Source organism: Astatotilapia calliptera, chromosome 5 (assembly GCF_900246225.1).
Source record: "Astatotilapia calliptera chromosome 5, fAstCal1.2, whole genome shotgun sequence".
Classification (NCBI taxonomy): domain Eukaryota; kingdom Metazoa; phylum Chordata; class Actinopteri; order Cichliformes; family Cichlidae; genus Astatotilapia; species Astatotilapia calliptera.
This window is the reverse complement of record NC_039306.1, coordinates 24,977,809-24,995,738: the sequence shown is the minus strand read 5'-3', so window position 1 is coordinate 24,995,738 and position 17,930 is coordinate 24,977,809.

Sequence of the window (17,930 nt, the reverse complement as noted above, 5' to 3'; positions counted from 1 at the left end):
ATACTGAGGAACGCTGTGGTCACATCAACTTTGAGCTGTGTGCCATAACATGACCCTTTTCATGCAGGAGAGGGTGTTAACAAAGCTGGCTTCAGATGTTCCCCGGCTTAATTTGAGCAGGAAGGTTGTCCAAGTGTGCGATTGGCTTCTTAATTGGTACTCTGGCAGCCACGTGTATTGATGATTAATTTATTTTTATTTTTAAAAAAATAAGGAATCAGTTTGAATTTGGTATTGAATCCTTTCCCTGCATTGTGAACCCAAATCCATGCCACGTTGAATTTCAATGCCTGAACCAACGAAAGCACTTAATATAATGTTTGTAACACATGTATACTGATCAAGCTACTAGCCATAAACTGCCTCTGTAGGTCAGCATCATATGGCTCCAATTATCAAAGTCACCTAAATTCTAATGTAATTGCAATTTATCTTTTGTCTCAGATCTTCTTTTTCTATTATAAATTGGTGTTTATGTAATGTTATTTTTGTCTGATGTTTTGCAAATCAAAAATAAAAGGTTGTACATAGCAGTAGGTCTCTGTGTGATTAGTTTTTAATGTCTTAACAGTTTATTTATTTGGTAGCTTTTGATTAAAGTTTCCTTTTTCTTTTCTTTCAGGTGCCATTAAAAAAAATAATGTTATAGGAAATTAATTTCTATAATTTAAACGGCGCTCAGAGCTAATTGAGGAAATTCATTATGAAATGATGCTTTGTCCATGTAGACCCGTGGTGATGCACTTTAAACTTGTTTTATTTTGTCGTAACGAAGTAAGAGAAAGGGTTCAGCTCTCACTAGACCTGCATGTGTGCAGCTATTACTACTTATTCAAACTAAAATTATGTTATTTGTTATCTGTAATGTATAAATGCATTTCATATAAAAGTAAACCCTCCTTGCAGTATGAGGTTTTATCTATCAGGATATAATAAAAGTCTTAAAACCCGGGAAATACAGCCTTAGATGAACTACAACATGACTTAATACCCAGCTTCATTATTTTATTAACAAAAAAATCATCCAAAATGTAGAAGCAGTGAGTGAAAATGTAAGTATAGACTTGCTGGTTCCTTGAAAATGAAAGGGGTAAGTAGCAGCCAAGTGCTGATCAATCAAACTTGATTGATGATCAGCAAGTATGAACACATAGCTTTGACTGACCAAAGTTTTGACAGTTTGCTGGTCTGGAGCAATCCATCTGATTGTGTTAAAGTCAAGAAGGAAAAACATGATCCTGATGCTGCACATTGATCTGGGAAGAGTTTTAAGGCCATTTCGAAACAAAGTCCATCATTCTGCAATAAGAAAGATTATTCACAAGCCCAAAACACTCGCCAGTTTTTCCCAGGACTGGACATCCCAGTTAATTCACCCCAAGATCAGAGGTCACACTTATGGGACAATGTTCTTTGGACAGATGAGACCAAAGTAAATATATGATGTGTTTGGTTTGCTGCAAACACCTCATACCAACCGTAAAGCACGGTGGACGAGGGATGATGACTTGGGCTTGTTTTGCAGCCATGCGACCCTGGGACCATGCAGTCATGAAACCGACCGCGGACTCTTCTGTATAACAAAGTATTCTAGAGTCCATTGTGAGGCCATCTGTCCAACAGCTAAAGCTTTTCCCAAAATGACTACAGCAGAATGGCTGTAGATGTGCTGCAGTGTCCCAGTCAAAGTCCAGACCTGAACAGTGAACTCAATGAACTGAAGAAAAAGTGTGAAGAAGAGTGGACTAAAATTGCTCCACAAGTATGTGAGAGACTGAAAAAGTCATACAGTTATAGTGGTTCTACAACCCATTATATCAACTTAGTTTCTCACACAGCTTCTGCTTCTTTGTTTTTGTTCAGTAATTAACAGCACAGTGTAATATATCATGTACTGTTCATCTGAGTATGTATTGCCATTCGCAGGCTATTGACTCCCCGTGTCCTGCTGAAGTAACAAAATTAGCAGCTTTCCACACAAAAGTTGTTTTGTTGTTGTTGTTGTTTTTAATAATTCTCTCTTTTTCTAACAGTGTTGAACTGTCAGCATTGCTGTTTAGTTATGGTTGGCTATACAAAAGGAAGTGAACTGTTTCCCCCCCTTATTAACCTTCCTGCTGGAAAATGGGGTCTTTGATGAGTCACACACAGAAATCTTCTGGCACCTGCACAAATGGACCACAGTTCCCTTTCAATACTATTGTTACCACTTTAATAATGTTACACTGTTGCATACAGAACGCTTCACAGTAAGATTAATCACAAGAATGAACTAACAGGAGAACCAAAGTATTTATATGTAGATTTTCCTGCACATTGTTCCAAATCACAGCTAGTGAATTAAGTGTGAACAAAGATACATTATATTAATATTCAATATAGTAACATACACTCACTGGTCACTTTATTAGGCACACCTGTTCAACTGCTCGTTAACTGAAATATCTAATCGGCCACACGTGTTTAGGAACATGGACATGATTGCTGAAGTTCAAACCGAGCATCTAAACGGAGACGAAACTTGATTTAAGTGATTTTGAATGTGTCCGGTTTATTGGAGCCAGCCATTTTTCTCTTCATGTCCTTGCAGATAAAGATTTCGACGTTGGTATCTCACTTAGCCACCAGAGGGCAGTGTCTCTCATCACATTTACCTGCATGCAGTCAATGGCCTAATGACCTCTCTGATTTACTGCTGAGGTCAGCCTGAGACAACTAAGATCATTTGGGTCACGCTGGACTGCCTCACAGCAAAACTGTGGTGTGTTTGGGGAAGCGCAGCAGCCTAGATTAACACACACAGTGGGCCTTTATCAACATAGATGTGACATATGTACAATATGTCGGAAGAGATTTGAGCTCACCTCAGCTCATATCTCCCCGGCTGGACATGTATGGAGAGAGATTGCAGGAGTGGCGAGGTGCAGGCGGAACAAATAAAAGGTTATCAGAGAAATCCAGTCATTGCGCGACAGTTAATTGTCAGCTCTGGTACGAAGCAGGGGCACTTCTTTTGCCTGCTGATAAGGTTCGCGCTCGTGCGGTCTGTTGAGCCGTTGTGTCTGTGCACGAGGTTAGATGAAGGAAAGCGAGGCTCTGGTTGCAGCGACGGCCCTTAGGTGAGGCCTTTCTGGCTGCGTTATACAATGAAGGAACCAGAAGAATCTACATCCTGCACTTTTCCACATGTAGGCCTTACTAATGAGCAGCAGTTTATTGCAACAGTTTGGGCACACTAAATGGTTATGAGGTGCAGGTCAAACTCAATTCATGATACTTAAAACCTCCATTCAGTCAGTGCTGATTTGCATCTCATGCGCATCACTTCCTTTAGATTCTGGATCACTGCTGAGGAAATCACTTCATTTCTATTCTTTAAGGCTGCGCTAATCAGTAGCTTTTATTTCTTTGTTGTTCGTATATGTTAATGGTAAAAATGGAATCAGACACCAAAAATCACAAGTGAACAAACCATCTGAGGTCAAAGTCCACACCAATGATCTTTGGCAACCCTAACTCTGCATTTAAGGAAGAAATGAGAGGACTTTTATAATAGATCACCACATTGATACCATAGGGTAGGGTTGGTGCTCATCAGGGCTAAACAAAACTTAAACAACATTTAACTGATGTTAAGGTGAATGGTTAATGGACTGATTCTTGTACACCGCTGTTCTATCCAACTTGAGCGCTCATTGCTTTACACAGCATGTCTCAATTACCCATTAATACAAGCACTCTTTCTGTTTCTATCTGACATGCACATACTCAAAGTCCACATGTGGAGCAACTCAGGCTTCAGTATCTTGCCCACTGATATTTTCACATGCAGACTAAGGCAGCCAGGAATCAAACCACCAACATCCCAATTTGTAGATCACCTGCTCCACCTGCTGCTTCGGGCCTCACTGCTCTCATCAGCATGGTTTCGAGAGACAGCACTGTACCCTCTTAGCCCAGCAGACAGGAGCTGTTAGAGACTGATAATATGGAGCTGAAGAAGGTATCTGCCGAAACACAAAACAGAGCTAAAACGAGAGTGAAAATTTGACTTCTGTTCACAAAGAGGGTATAAATTCAGCTCTAAGTGAGCAGTAATGGTGCCAGATGTGTCGTTAATCAGCTGTTTGCTAACACGGTTTCAGCACCAATGGGGTGATAATACATCAGCCCTCTGATTACAGTTTGTTTGTGTTTTGTTTTGTTTTTTTCTCCCATCATCCCATCTGAAATCTGCCAATTTTTAGAACATTTGCTGCTCGCCACTTTACATAAAACTTTTATGGTAGAAAATTTGAGCATTTATAATGATCTTTGTGAAATTTTAGCTTCATATATCAAATACTTTTCAAGATATGGTGTGTTGAAAAGTGGTCCATTGACCCACTTTCAAGCCATTTTTTTCACAGCAGTGTTTGAATAGGAATATCTCAAAAACGATTAAAGATAAAAGCCTCAAATTTCCTTTCTTACCATCAAAATTAAGCAGAATCTGCAATTTAGAACAGATACACGGTAAAATGTTATGTACTGGTTAGTTAAAATGTGAAAAATAAAGTCCAGCACTCCTGCAAAGTCTCCTATTTGAACTGACACTAATTTAAAAAAAACTTGTAAAACACAACTAGTGAAGAATGGTAGATACACCAAGAACAGTTTTTAACATAAAACTTCTGAAATAAAGAAAATCCTATTTTCATTCAACTTTCATGCAGGATTGAGCAAAAATGACAAGTTGTACTGAAATAAGACAAAAGAGTGCAGTTTCCAGATAACTCGCCAAATAATTTTGTTAAATATGTGTGTATTTTTTTTATTTTCAAGACCTGGATCACGCCATCTCAAATCATAAAGTTTTGTAAAATATTTTCTGGTAAACCATCTCCGATTTGCCAAAAAATTTCAAAGCTTTTATCTTTAATTGTTTTTAAAATATTCATGTTCAAACACTGCCTCAGACTCGCCCTAAAAGTGGGCGGATGGACCATTTTCAAAATATATGTATATATATCTTGAAATATTTTTGCTATATCAAGCTAAAATTTCAAATGCATTTCTATGCAAATCAGAGATGGTCGAACAGAAGGCTTGGTTGATTTTAGATGGAATGACCTTAATCAAACACCATAAAGCCCAATAAAAAGGACTTTATACTCAATGTGACGAAGATACAAGGAAAAATAATAATATCAAAGTTCAAAATTCTCCACTTTTAGCTGTCTCAGTGTCCGGGGTCACACTAGGACAGTTTCTTGGAACGGCGGTCGGTGACTTCGTTAGGTTCTTCGGGTGAGGCAGATGCTACTCGTGGGTACCAGATAACAGCTATACACACGCACATACAGAGCTGAGTGGCGTCAGCGTACACGTACTTTAAGGTAGTCCTCAAAGACTATTTATTTTTGTTTGTTGGGGTATATTAATACTTGACGGGTGGTGCCCTGATCAGCGCCTGATACTACAACTCGAAGCAGCACATGTGCACACTGATAGTGCATTTTTGTGCGCCCAGCTTGGGGTATGACTGTTCGGTTGCCACACAGCCGCCTGCAGGGGGATGTCAGTTGTGACTTTCCAGTAATAACAAGGGCGTGTTGTTTTCTGTGTGTGTGTGTGTATCTGTGTGTGTGTGAGTGAAGGAGCGAGAGAGAGCAACAGAGAGTTTTATTGCTAACTAAACAGACAGTCGTGATAAGAGGGCAAAGCAAAGGAAAAAAATCATGCAGTCGAATCAGTAATGTGAAGCTCATGCAATGCATTGACTCTGCCTCTGTGTGACCCTGCGGGTCAAAAGAGAAGGCCTTTTATTCCTCTCTTCTACAAATTCTGTGCCCACTTATCCCAGACTGGATGTTATTGCCCTTTATGCAAGTCATCCAAATATCATTAGGGCTAAACCCACCATGTGGTTTGGTTCAGAATGTGAGGAACGCATGGATGTCCCTCTGCTCTCAGGCCCAACATGGGGCGGCATAACTGTCTGTGTTCTCACAGAACCGAAGGTGGAGACGCAGAGAAAATACAGTACGTGCAGAACATCAATAAACCTTTGGGATGTAGCACTCACCAGACTGAAGTGGGTCTTTCCCCCCACACTTCAGCATGCAGTCATTTAGTCTAAATGCTGTTGGTTATCATTGCTAAGGTTGGCGATCGCAATTGTGTAAAGACTGAGGCAAGGAAAAAACATGTTACTGATACTGAGAGGTTTTTTTAAAAGAAATCTGTGGCACGAAGAATATGTTCTTCTTCCCGACGCATTTATTTTTCATCCTCTACCTCCTCTGAGTTTGGCATTGTTCCAAAGAGGAAAGAAAAACATCTTGGCTTTCTTTTTCTTCTTTTTTCCTTTTTTTTTTGCAGTTTTTTTGCCCTCCTCACTTTCCAAGTAAAAAGGAAGAGGGCAGAGCTGAAAGATGCTGTATGTGTGTGTGTGTGTGTGTGTGTGTGTGTGTGTGTGTGTGTGTGTGTGTGTGTGTGTGTGTGTGTGTGTGTGTGTAAGGAAGTGTTCTCCTTGGAAAATAATGGCAGCAAAATCACATTAATGGCCAAACATTTCCTCCATTTTTTCCCCGTGCCCTATATTTATAGTCTCTCTGTCTCACACACACACGCACACACACAGTTTGCATACCACTGTGTTTATTCACTTTTTAGCCACTTCAGTCATGTGGTCTCCATAACAGCCTTGATTTTATTATGTATGGAGTCTTGGTGGAAAGTTGGAAGAAGTGCTGATTTATTACGTTCCTGTGCTGGAGACGGGCGTGTCCAGAGGAATTCTGTTTTCATGTTGTCCGTACATCTGTACATACATCCCTGAGCATTTAGGTCATTCTGTTGAGTGAATTTCTTAATATTGCACAACCTTTTACTTGGGAGCTGTGATCCGCTTATTAGATTTTGCTGGTTGTGTTTCAGGGTGAACTACAGTATGAGCTTGTTTTTGGCCCAACCTTTACTCAAGAATTCAAACACTAGGTATGATATAAACTGTCTAATAGGGTATAATATAGACTCACCAAACAGTTTACTGGGTATACCTGTTTGGCTCCTCTTTAATGCAAATATCTAATCAGCCAATCACATAGCAGCAACTCTGTGGATTTAGGCATGTAGACACAGTCAAGATGACCTGCTGAAGTTCAAATCGAGCATCAGAATTTAGAAGAAAAGTGATTTAAGTGACTCTGAACATGCCATCATTGTTGGTGCCAGACAGGCTGGTCTGATTATTTAGGAAACAGTTGATCTAATGGGATCATTTTCAATAAATTCACTTCTAGGGAAAAGAGGAAAAAATATAGTGAGTCAGATGATGTCAGAGGTCCAAGTAGAATAGCCAGACTGCTTCAGACTGATAACTGTGGTTATTTGAGTTCAACAGGAACTCAAATAATTACTTAACCCTCCTGTCGCGTTCACCCCACCCCTTACTTTAGTGTTCCCTGTCAAAATTGACTGGTCTGTTTTAACAGCTCTTAAATTACCATAACAAACAGTTTTCACCACTAAATTCAGTTCAGTGGTCATTCAGTGGGCCGTTCAGTAGGTCGCTCAGTGGGTCTTTTATTTGGTCCTTCAGTGGGTCGTACAGAAGAGGATTTCTGAAGTGCAGATGAGCTACAGCAGCAGAAGACCGCACCAGGCACTAAGAACACAGAGCTGAAGCTACAGTTCACATGGGCTAGTTAAAATCGAATAGAAGATTCAAAAAATGTTTCCTGGTCTGATGAGCCTCTACTTCTGTTGCAACATTTGGATGGCAGGGTCAGAATTTGGCATAAACAACATGGTTCCATCATGCCTTGTATTAACGTTCCAGCCTGCAGTGGTAGTTAACGGTGTGGCCGATACTTGGCCTTCTTTAAACTCCACAGCCTATCTGAGTCATGTTACTGACCATGCCCATCCCTTTATGACCACAGTGTGTCCATCATCTGATGGCTTCTTCCAGCAGGACAAAACACTGTGTCCCACAGCTCAAACCATCTCAAACTGGTTTCTTGAACATGGCAGTGAGTTCACTGTACGAACAATGCAACACTCACAGGATGTGGTGGAACAGAAGACTGGCATCATGAACGTGGGGCTGAAAGATCTGTAGCTACTGGGTGATGCTGTCATGTCAGTATGGCTGACATGACAGCCTATAAGTGAATGCAATTCTGTATGTGAAAGGGGGTCCAAAGTATATGTACTAGCAAGGTGGGTGAACCTAAAAGTATTAGCCAGTGAGTGTGTATTTACACATTTGGTGCAGACAGCTTGTTGGATCCCAACGAGCTGTTTTTAAAGATGTGATCTAACGACTCTGATATGCTGCTCTTTTAAGGTGAAAAGTCATTTTTCGTTGCAATTCCAAGTCATGTGTGGGGTTTTTTTTAGCTCATATCCTAAAACTGCATGCTGCTTTACGAATGAAAGGTCACCGGTTTCATTTTCCAGAAGAACTGGGGAAAATCGTCAGTGAAAGTGAGCATGCCACTCTTAGTGAGACTTTGAGAAAAAAAAAAAAGTAAAACTTCAACTGCTGCGGAGTCAGACTGATGCATTCAAGATCCGTGCTAAAGTACGAGCTTTTACTGTAAAGAAACATCAGAAGAAATAACAGTTTGAAAACAGATCTACCCAAATTAGTCCTGCATGAGTGAAAAATAAACTCTGAGCTTATGGTGACACTGAGAGGTTTCAACTGACTTTTCTCACAATTGCGAAAATATATGAATAAAACCACATGATTTTTGATTATTTTCTCAGCAGAGCCTTCTGCTGTTTGTTGTTTGCTGTCACTTCAGGTAAGCTCGTGGCTGAAAATAATCCCAGTAGTAACAGGATGAGTGGTTGCCTGGTCTGAAAACAAGAACAGGTCTAGCATCAACCTGATGTTCAGAAAAAAAAGAGTGAAAGTTTTCAGTGCCGAGTTGTGAAACTGAGAACAGACTTCATGTTTAAGTTCCCAAGAACTGATTCAGATTGCAGCAAATTCTCCGATTCACACGGCTTCTTGGTCAGATGCACATAAACATAGAGTAAGTGTTGTGAGCTTTAAATTGGCTTACTGGAAAAGCCTTACATCTCAACTGTTCAGGCATCACCCCGAGTATGTCGACAAGGATTAATCACTTTGTTCACTTTAGTTTTTTATGTGTGATGCATGGAAAACCAATAGGTATGCCATACGTGTTGTAAAGCCCTTGACGTGTTGGCGAGTGCCAGTACTGGCTCCATTTCTGTACAGACCTTACATTGAACTTTGAGCTTTTTCTCTTTTGACACAAGAGGATCAATCAGTCCAACATAGAAATGCAAGAAAGTGAAGTGGCCGCTTGAGGCCGATTCCAAAAACACTTCACTTTACAGCAGAAATGAGCGTATTTAAGCAGTGTTTTGATCTCTGTAGCTAATTTCCCAGCTCAGATCAGCTGTGTGCAGGGTAACCAGATCACAACCAACTAACTGTTTGTTTGGGACAAAGTGGGACACGTCAACAACGCTGAGAGTCTGAAGATTTCATATCTAACTTAAAAATTTGGGATTAACAGGCCAAACACATCATGTTTACAACTCTCTTGCCAAGTAAAAGAAAGCTAAAGTTTGTTTCTGTGGTCTTATGCGATAGTCTTTCAGGTTTCAGTTCAGTTTGATTCATGCCATTTTTTGGACCATATTTGATATTTTTATCCAGTTATGACACATATTCGGTGTCACTTCACATCGTATTTCCTTCCTGTGCGAAACCAACAAACTAATTAGCAAAAAAAGCCAAAAACTATGATTTCTCACAATGTGCTCCAGCTTCATATTCTTTGTGGTAGTTTCCATCATATTCAACAAAATCTGAAATGTTTGCGACTTTTTGGTGACTTGTAACTTTCCCTAATGAGTATTGCATTAGACAATGTAACCCTCTTCTTTTGATTATAATAACAAAAGTCTCCCCTTTATAGACAGTGGGTACAACGATGGAGTCGTGTGTGCCTATCCTGCAGTCCTAAGTCTGGGACATTGTCTCAAGATGTGGAACAAGGAATAAAAATGCCTTACAGACCCACATGAAGAGGGGCAGCCTAACTATGTATGGTTATGACTAACAGATGAATCTAGCGCTGCATTTTGGGTAGACCTAAGGGGGTCTGTACTCACTGACTTCTTGAACAGGCTGGCGCTGACTGCCCGTGAGAAGCATTTTCTTAAGTTTTGTTTTCAATTATCAAAATAAATAAAATAAAAATAAATTTGACAACTGTGTTTTCCTTTCTAAAAAAAAGGGCAAAAGTCAACTTTTATCATCCTAGGCAAACTGCCCATTTCACTACAGCTAATACCTGTCAAGCAGTATATCTGATAGAAAACCTCATTTGTTATAAGACATATATCATCAGTAACAAATAGATGTCGGATATCTCTCATTTTACTTTATGCTTTCACAGTTTGTATTTGTAACACTGCATCAGTTGCATGATGCGCAGACTGTGGTGTAACAGGTTAGAGTGAGGATAAAGTCGCTTAACTACAGTTTATTTAGAAAATGAATTTCAATAAAGAAGACGACGGGAGTTGAAAATTTCTGCCCATTTTGGCTTTCTCCTTGAAAGCACGAGCGGCTTCCACTGAGAGGAAGGAATGAATCTTTGCACCACAGTGCGCCGCTCTCTCTCTCTCTGTTAACTTCAGACAAGAAGCTCGCTCGGCAGTTTCTTTCCTTCCCTGATCTATATGACAGCAATCATTTGGATAAGACTGTATTTATTTATTTATTTAATCACACTCTCGATCTCAACCTGCCCCTAAAATAACAATGACAGATCGGGTACAGTTTTTTAAAATTTGTACAGGTGCATGTACACACTTGTAATGAATAGAAGAGGTAGGAGTAAAAACATTAACTTCTGTGCTTACAAAGTCCAGCCAAAATTATTCTGGCCTGTCCAAAATCAGCCTAGGATGAATGCCAAAGCATTTGGCTGTAGCCTTACCTCTGCTGACCAAATCACTGAACTTGACCTCTTGATTGCGTTTGTGCTACAATATGGATTTGCTATGGGTTTAATTATACTTTAATTATACTAATAAACCATCCACAAAGTCTGTGCTGCAAATTTTGAGTACTTTATTAATATTTCCTATTTCCTATTGGAAGCACCTGCTAACCAAGCTGTCTAGGGTTACCAAATTACTAAGGTGAAAAAAGCAAACAAGGTGGCAACAGCCAAAATGTTACAAGATCGAGGTTTCAGATTGGGTTTCCCTGGAAAAACAACCCATAGATCAATTTCCTGTTTTTTTTTCCTGACAAAAACAACTCCACCACATGCTGTAGCCTCTGCCAGGCTTTCACCACACACACTTTTCTGTTCGATTCAATTTTTTTTATATAGCACCAAATCAGTTGCTTCAGATGATCACCTACGAGTCAGGTTTTGGCAGAAATGGGAAGGAAAAACTCCCTTTTACAAGAAGAAACCAGACCCGAGGAGGGAGACAGGACTAAAGACACGCTGTAGAAGAGAGCCACAGATGATTAATAACTGATGATTAAATGAAGGGTGGCGTATAAATACATAGAGAGTGAAAAAGGTGAGTAAAGGAGAAACACTCAGCCTAAGCCTATTGCAGGCAGTGTAGCCCTATCGTAGCATAACCATGGAGAGCCAAGGGAGGAATCAGGGTCACCTGATGCAGATCTACCTGCATGCTTTATCAAAAAGGAAAGTTTTAAGCCTCTTAAAAGTAGGCAGGGTGTCTGTCTCCCAAATCCAAACTGGTAGCTGGAGAAATACCGTCTCTCTTTCTAGTCCCTGTCAATACTCTTGCTGGAGCATTTTAGGACAACCTGATGATAATGAATTCAAGTTCAAGTAATAGATGTGTGAATTATTTTTTAAACATCACTCTGAGACAGGATGTTTCTGATCTTAGAGATACTGCACAAGTGAAGGAAAGCAGTCCTAAATGTATTTGATTAATATACGCATTGAAGGACATATTCTGGTTGTTAGAAATTGGTCTTGGATAGTTCAATCTTAGTTTCATCAGACAGATGAGGAATTTGCCTCCGATGCTCTGAGCTCTTTAGTGAGGAATATCTGGCCACTCTGTCATCCCAGCTTGCTTGATGGGTGGAGGCAGACATGGTTCTTCTGTGTGCGCCAATCTCCATCAGAGGACCATTTGGTTCTTGGCTACCTGTCTGACCAAAGCCGCTTGTCAGTGAGTATTTTGTTTTGGGAAAGCTCAGAAAATATTTAAGAACTTTTACATTTAAGACCAATATCAGCTACTTTGCTCCTAGGCAGATATTTTCTTGTATGCTCCACCACATCAGTACCTTCAGAAAACCCTGTTTCACAGCTTGGTTCTCACTTTCAAAACCATCACCTATGACACAGGTATGCATTTCTTTCACATGTGTAGTAAATGTTATGAGGGCACAGGCCCCAGTCAGGCTATAGTATCATCTCAAGAAGCCTTTGTAGGAATAGGACGTCTAAGAGCTTTGTTGTCATGACAGAATTATCTTATTGGGATATTTCATTATTTTAGTTTTTAAAATAATTTTTCCAAACAGTTTGAAAACCTATTTTTGTCATTTCTGATTAAACGTATGACTTGATGATTTAGAAAAACGAGTCAAATACATTTTAAGGTCAACAGGGAGCATAGGAAAACTTAAAAAGGTATGAAAACATTCTCCACTTGCGCGGGCGCAACATATAAAAGTTTAAACACTTGTAGAGAAAGTTAGCCACCTGACTACTGCTCAATACACGAATGTGTGTGTATACGAACGTGGTTTTAAATGTCATTGTGTGGTGCTCCAGTTCAATGTCTTTGTGGTTTCCTGAACATTTAACATCTCAGGCTTTGCTGAGATCACACACATAGGCAGCACATGAAACACTGCCAATTAGATGAGGCACGTTAGATGAGCAGGTTTGCGGATAAACCAAAATGCAAGTTTCATATTAAACTTTGCGACTAATTGTGCAATAGTGTGCGTGCACGCAGGACTTTCTGCAGTCGTACAGCAAAAGCATGACGCTTGTGTACACATGTGTTTTACGCATTTATGAGTTGGCTGCGTCATTAGAGTGTAGGAATATCACGATGGTTATATTGTGTAATAGGTGCTCATCTTCAGTCAGACAAAGTTTGTGTGTGTGTGTGTGTGAAGCGAGCAGCTCTTTAGCTCGAAGATGTGCCTTCACGCCTCTGCAGCGGGGCATTTTCTCAGTAAAAACCACAGACTTTCTGATCACAGCTGGAGGCAGGGGGACACCTGTCGTCCCCTCATCAGCCCTGTGGTCACCCTGCCCTACATACAGCAAGAGGCAGACAAAAAACATGTCTAACACAGCAGACAAAACTATAATACAGATAAGATCTGATTAGAAAGGTTCACATCAGGGATATGAGCTGCACTGCAGGTGCAGCAAATACTGACGCCACAGGCTTCATGTATTCAAATGTTTGCAGCACATAAAGATTTTGTACTTGTTTTTTTTTTTGTTGTTTTTTTGCACGTGAACACAAAAACAAAGTCAAAACTATTAGATCTAGAGCCTCTGCAGGCCTCTCCTCTTCACTATCATCTGAAGTGTCTCAAGCACAAGCGCACAGTGATATTTTTATTTCAAGTTTTGATTGGGTGGACAGAGTATGAACATTAGCATGAACATCCATATGAAGAACCCAATAAGTTTACTCACCTATTTTGTTTGCTTTAGTGTCCATTTACTGCTGAGGTCAAGATCACTTGTCTGAAATGGCCAGACGCTAATGGCTAACTTAATTTGCAGTGTGTGTGGTGTTTCACGTGTGTCCCATATGGTGTAGCGGGCTGGGCTTGTTTCGACTTATAGCGGTGGGTTTTCGGGCAGCTGTGGTGCAGGTGGTTTGAGTCCCCTGGCTCCTGCTGTCCACATGTTGAAGTGCACGTAACCCCAAATTCCCTCAGATGTGTCCGCTGGTGTGGACCTGTGTGTCAGTGGGTGCATGTGGCAGAGTGGAAAAGTGCTATAATTAAGACCAGTTCGTCTTAAAGCTTTTACTCATGTCTGAAAAAGGTGTGAACGAGATTGGTAAGTGGAATGGAATAAGATGGAATAAAACCATCTACGAGTAATTCTGACTCTATCAGATCCCATCTGAATACTCTCAAATCAATTAATCTGCATGTGAATACGCAGAATCTGTACCAAAAAGGACGGGATTTTTGGTATCTCTTTGTCTGATTGTAGTTTAAATCCAATTCACAAGTCGTCTTTGAGGTGGCTTTGGTTGCATGTAGGTAAACTGATCATTTAGCTTAGTGAGTTACACAGTCACCTAACAAGGAAAAGATTCCCAGGTTGATCACAAGAAGATTCACTAATCCCTTTGGGGTCCTTTCAAGAAAGACACTGGCCATGAAAACACTTTTATGGCCCTTTGTGAATCGAAGAAGGAGCCAAATTAGTTTTCATCGGCCCGTTTAAATCTATTTACAGCAGAGGGTAGACCCCATTCTTGAAGCCACTTTTTGTTTAAGATGCACAATAAAGTTCATGAACATAAAAAATAAAGCTAATTTAACGTTCCAAAGTCCTACAACCACTTATCGCAATTACGGCGATGAAGAACTGGGATTATGTCCGAGTCTTATCACCTAGAACGTTCACACGATAAACTTAATTAATGGAACAAAGATCTGGAACGTGAGATCTCTGCAGAGGACCGGAAATCAGCAAGTGTTGGAGTTCATACTCAGACGGTGAATGCATGCCTCAGATCGCCACGCCATTATTAGTAATGCGAACAACTGTATGTAACTTCTGCCAAGGGAAATTGTTCACTAATTGCACAGATGTTAAAAGAACAACATTTTAGGTGCAGAAACATATAAAAAAACTTATCAGAGCAGATTATTTAACAGCTATTTCTACTTGATCACAACTAGAATTAAAAAAGAAGTTCAGTCTTTTAAGAAAAAGAAACGTAAACATTTGTGAATTGGTTATGATTTGTCATATAATGAAAAAGAGCATTTGTGTATTTTTTTTTTTACTTCAAAATGAACACACAGTTGAATAAAAAGACTTGACTGACTTTGCGCATGACAGCCACTGTGCTGTGGTGGCAAGCGACACAGTTGCAGACAAGTATTAAGGTTACGAGACATGCAGAACAAGTACAGGTGGCCAGTGTGCATTTTGTGTTTGTTTGCGTGTATGTGTGTATATTGTGGTGACAGTGGGAGCTGCATTTCCGCCGGTGCGCAGGTGCATTGTGACATATAGCCCCGGCACAACCTTGATCTCACACACACACTTTCAGATGGTGCGATAGGTGTCATCTCCAACCACTGCGATGGTGGTATTTTCAGTAGAGATACGGGGAGGAGGGGATTTCACAAGAAGAGAAGCCTCAGAGGTAAAAAAGCTCTCTAAACGAAGTGTGCACATGTGATCCAGGTGTGCGTCGTCAGTAGGTGTCAATTTTTCTGGAACGGCACAAAGAAAAGAAATGAAAACGGAGGCTGATTGATCTCCCAAACTGACTGAAATACTCGCACGTTCCTCTGCATGCATGAATGCTTGTATCTGCGACACATGCGCTGCTGCTGCGGTCTTCTGGCTATATCTCATTATGTTTGTGGTTTTTTTCTTGCTATTTTCTCCCCCCTCCACTCACCGTGTGCACACTGAGTAAAATGTAGCTTGTCGTCTGAAAAATGGGAGTGCCACAGTAAACCACATGCAGATGCTTTCTAGCATTAAAAAAGACAAAACATAACGTACAGATGTATATCTTGGCCACATCTGCCTCCAAAATAAATGGCGATGGTGCATAAAAATACCAATTTATGTGAATGGGCGCATAGCAAATGAACAGAACAGTGCCAAAACTGGAGCCCAGAGACAAAATTAAATGGCCAGTACCCTCTTAGTCATGGTGACTTCATGTTTTTTTCCACTGCCTCCCACCTCCTCCCACACAAGGGAATCTGCAGTTTGTTGTCCTTGTTCATTCAGCCCCTTTCAGCCATTCAAGTTCCCAAGGCTGTTTCATTACAGAGAGCCCACTTAATAGGAGGCACATCCACACAACTGTGGATCAGTTCTGCAACAGCTGAGTAAAACATCTGCTGGGATTCCAGCCAGGACGCACTGGAGTTGAATTAGACCGACGTTTGACATAAACCGATAAATCTGTTCATTCCACTTCCAGAAAAAGTCCACCCTCTCCACATACTATTACTCTCAGAAAGCCCCCCCACCTCCCGCCCCGTTTTTTTCATCATCTCTTCTGCGGCCGTACCTCCACCAGCCTTCTATGAATCAACCCCCCCCCACACACACACACACCCTCCTGCTCTATACAGCTGTTCCTTTGCCTCATGTTGCACATTCTTTCATTCTTCGGGGCTCAGGCTGTCAGGGACCCATTACAGCCCTTCCTGCTGGGTGTTTGTGTGTGAAAGAGAAAAAGGCGATGTAACAATTTGAGAGGAATCTAGAGGCTGAAAGACAGTACAGCTGCAAGCAGTACACAAACACGCACACACACCTCCAGCTGTTTGTCTCTCACCAATTACTGTGGTCCCTGCTTGTCCTGTCCCCTCAAGTGCTTCCCCCAGTCCCATGAGCACCTTCCCACTCTTGCTATTTTTAGCTTTAGAGACGAAGCGAGACTGGGGCCCCTTCACGGCCTAATTACAGCATCCATCACGCAACTGCCGTGCTTTACCTCCCCCTCCTTTGCTTCCCATGCTCAGAACTTACCCTCGCTGTCCTCTTCATCTTTTGGGCACAGGTTCAGGTAATATACTTGGGAATGCTAAACAAAGGAAAAGCGCAACACAAAAACAGGCACCGAACCGACAAACAACAAAGCAATTAGCTGGTGTTTGGTCTGGCTGGAACAACCGTGACCTTTCAGGAAACTCCCCCTTCCTGTTAGAGACGGGTCGACTCGCCGCTCAGGCTGTTTGAAAGCTGAGAAGCACAACAGCCAGCATTCTTGGAAATACGTGAGCATGTTTGACACAGTTGGTTGATGCCTTTTTTTTCTCTCTCAAGTAGTCGGCACAACCTACATGCTAACCTTTGTGGTCTAGGCAGGAATGGCATTGTTTAATTTACTTGTTGTTTTTGGTAATGAGCCTCGATACTTTTCTCAAACCAACCAAGCATCAGAAAAAATCTGAACGCTGTGAGATTTCTAATCTTGTTTGCTTAGAGGATGAGTCTGTATTCAGTCATTTTCCAGCCAATCAGCCAGAAAATATCACAAATGTTGATGCAGATCAGATCGCTGTCTGTAAATAAAAAGTTCAGTGATTTTCCCATAAAAAAGACAGATTTAGTCTGACAGCTTTTCCTTTGTAATGTGTTGCACCAGTTCCAGCTGCTGCTACATTGTGATTGCTCTCTCTAGTCCAGTGTGCATATTTAAGATGCACACTGGCTCTCTTCCACTGCAGGAAGAGCCAACACTAATCGTGAGTATTGTCTCCAGTGCTTAAACTGTTCAAAAAATGTTATGAACATTCAGTGCCACAATTCAGTTGGGGCCTTCTGTAGTTCGAGAAAACACCTGACAAAGTTGGAGAAGCTATTTCTTTAGACGTTCATCACAACCTTTACACCGACCTTGACAGTTTAGACAGCAACATCAGTGTCAAATCTTAATATAATCCTCCCGACTCCCCATTTAGTTGGTACTTAAGTTGTTACTAAACAAATCTAATCCAGGAACAGTGTCACCAAGTACTTGGTTGAATAGTTATGTTTCTGTAAAATCTGTCTTGACAAAATCATAGAAGAATCCCAGAGATTACTTTTGTTGTTGCACTACATACAGCAAATCAGATGGAATTTAGCTGAACTGAATTGAAACTTGTTAAACTACATGCTTACACTGTATCCTCTGAATGATGGGTAATA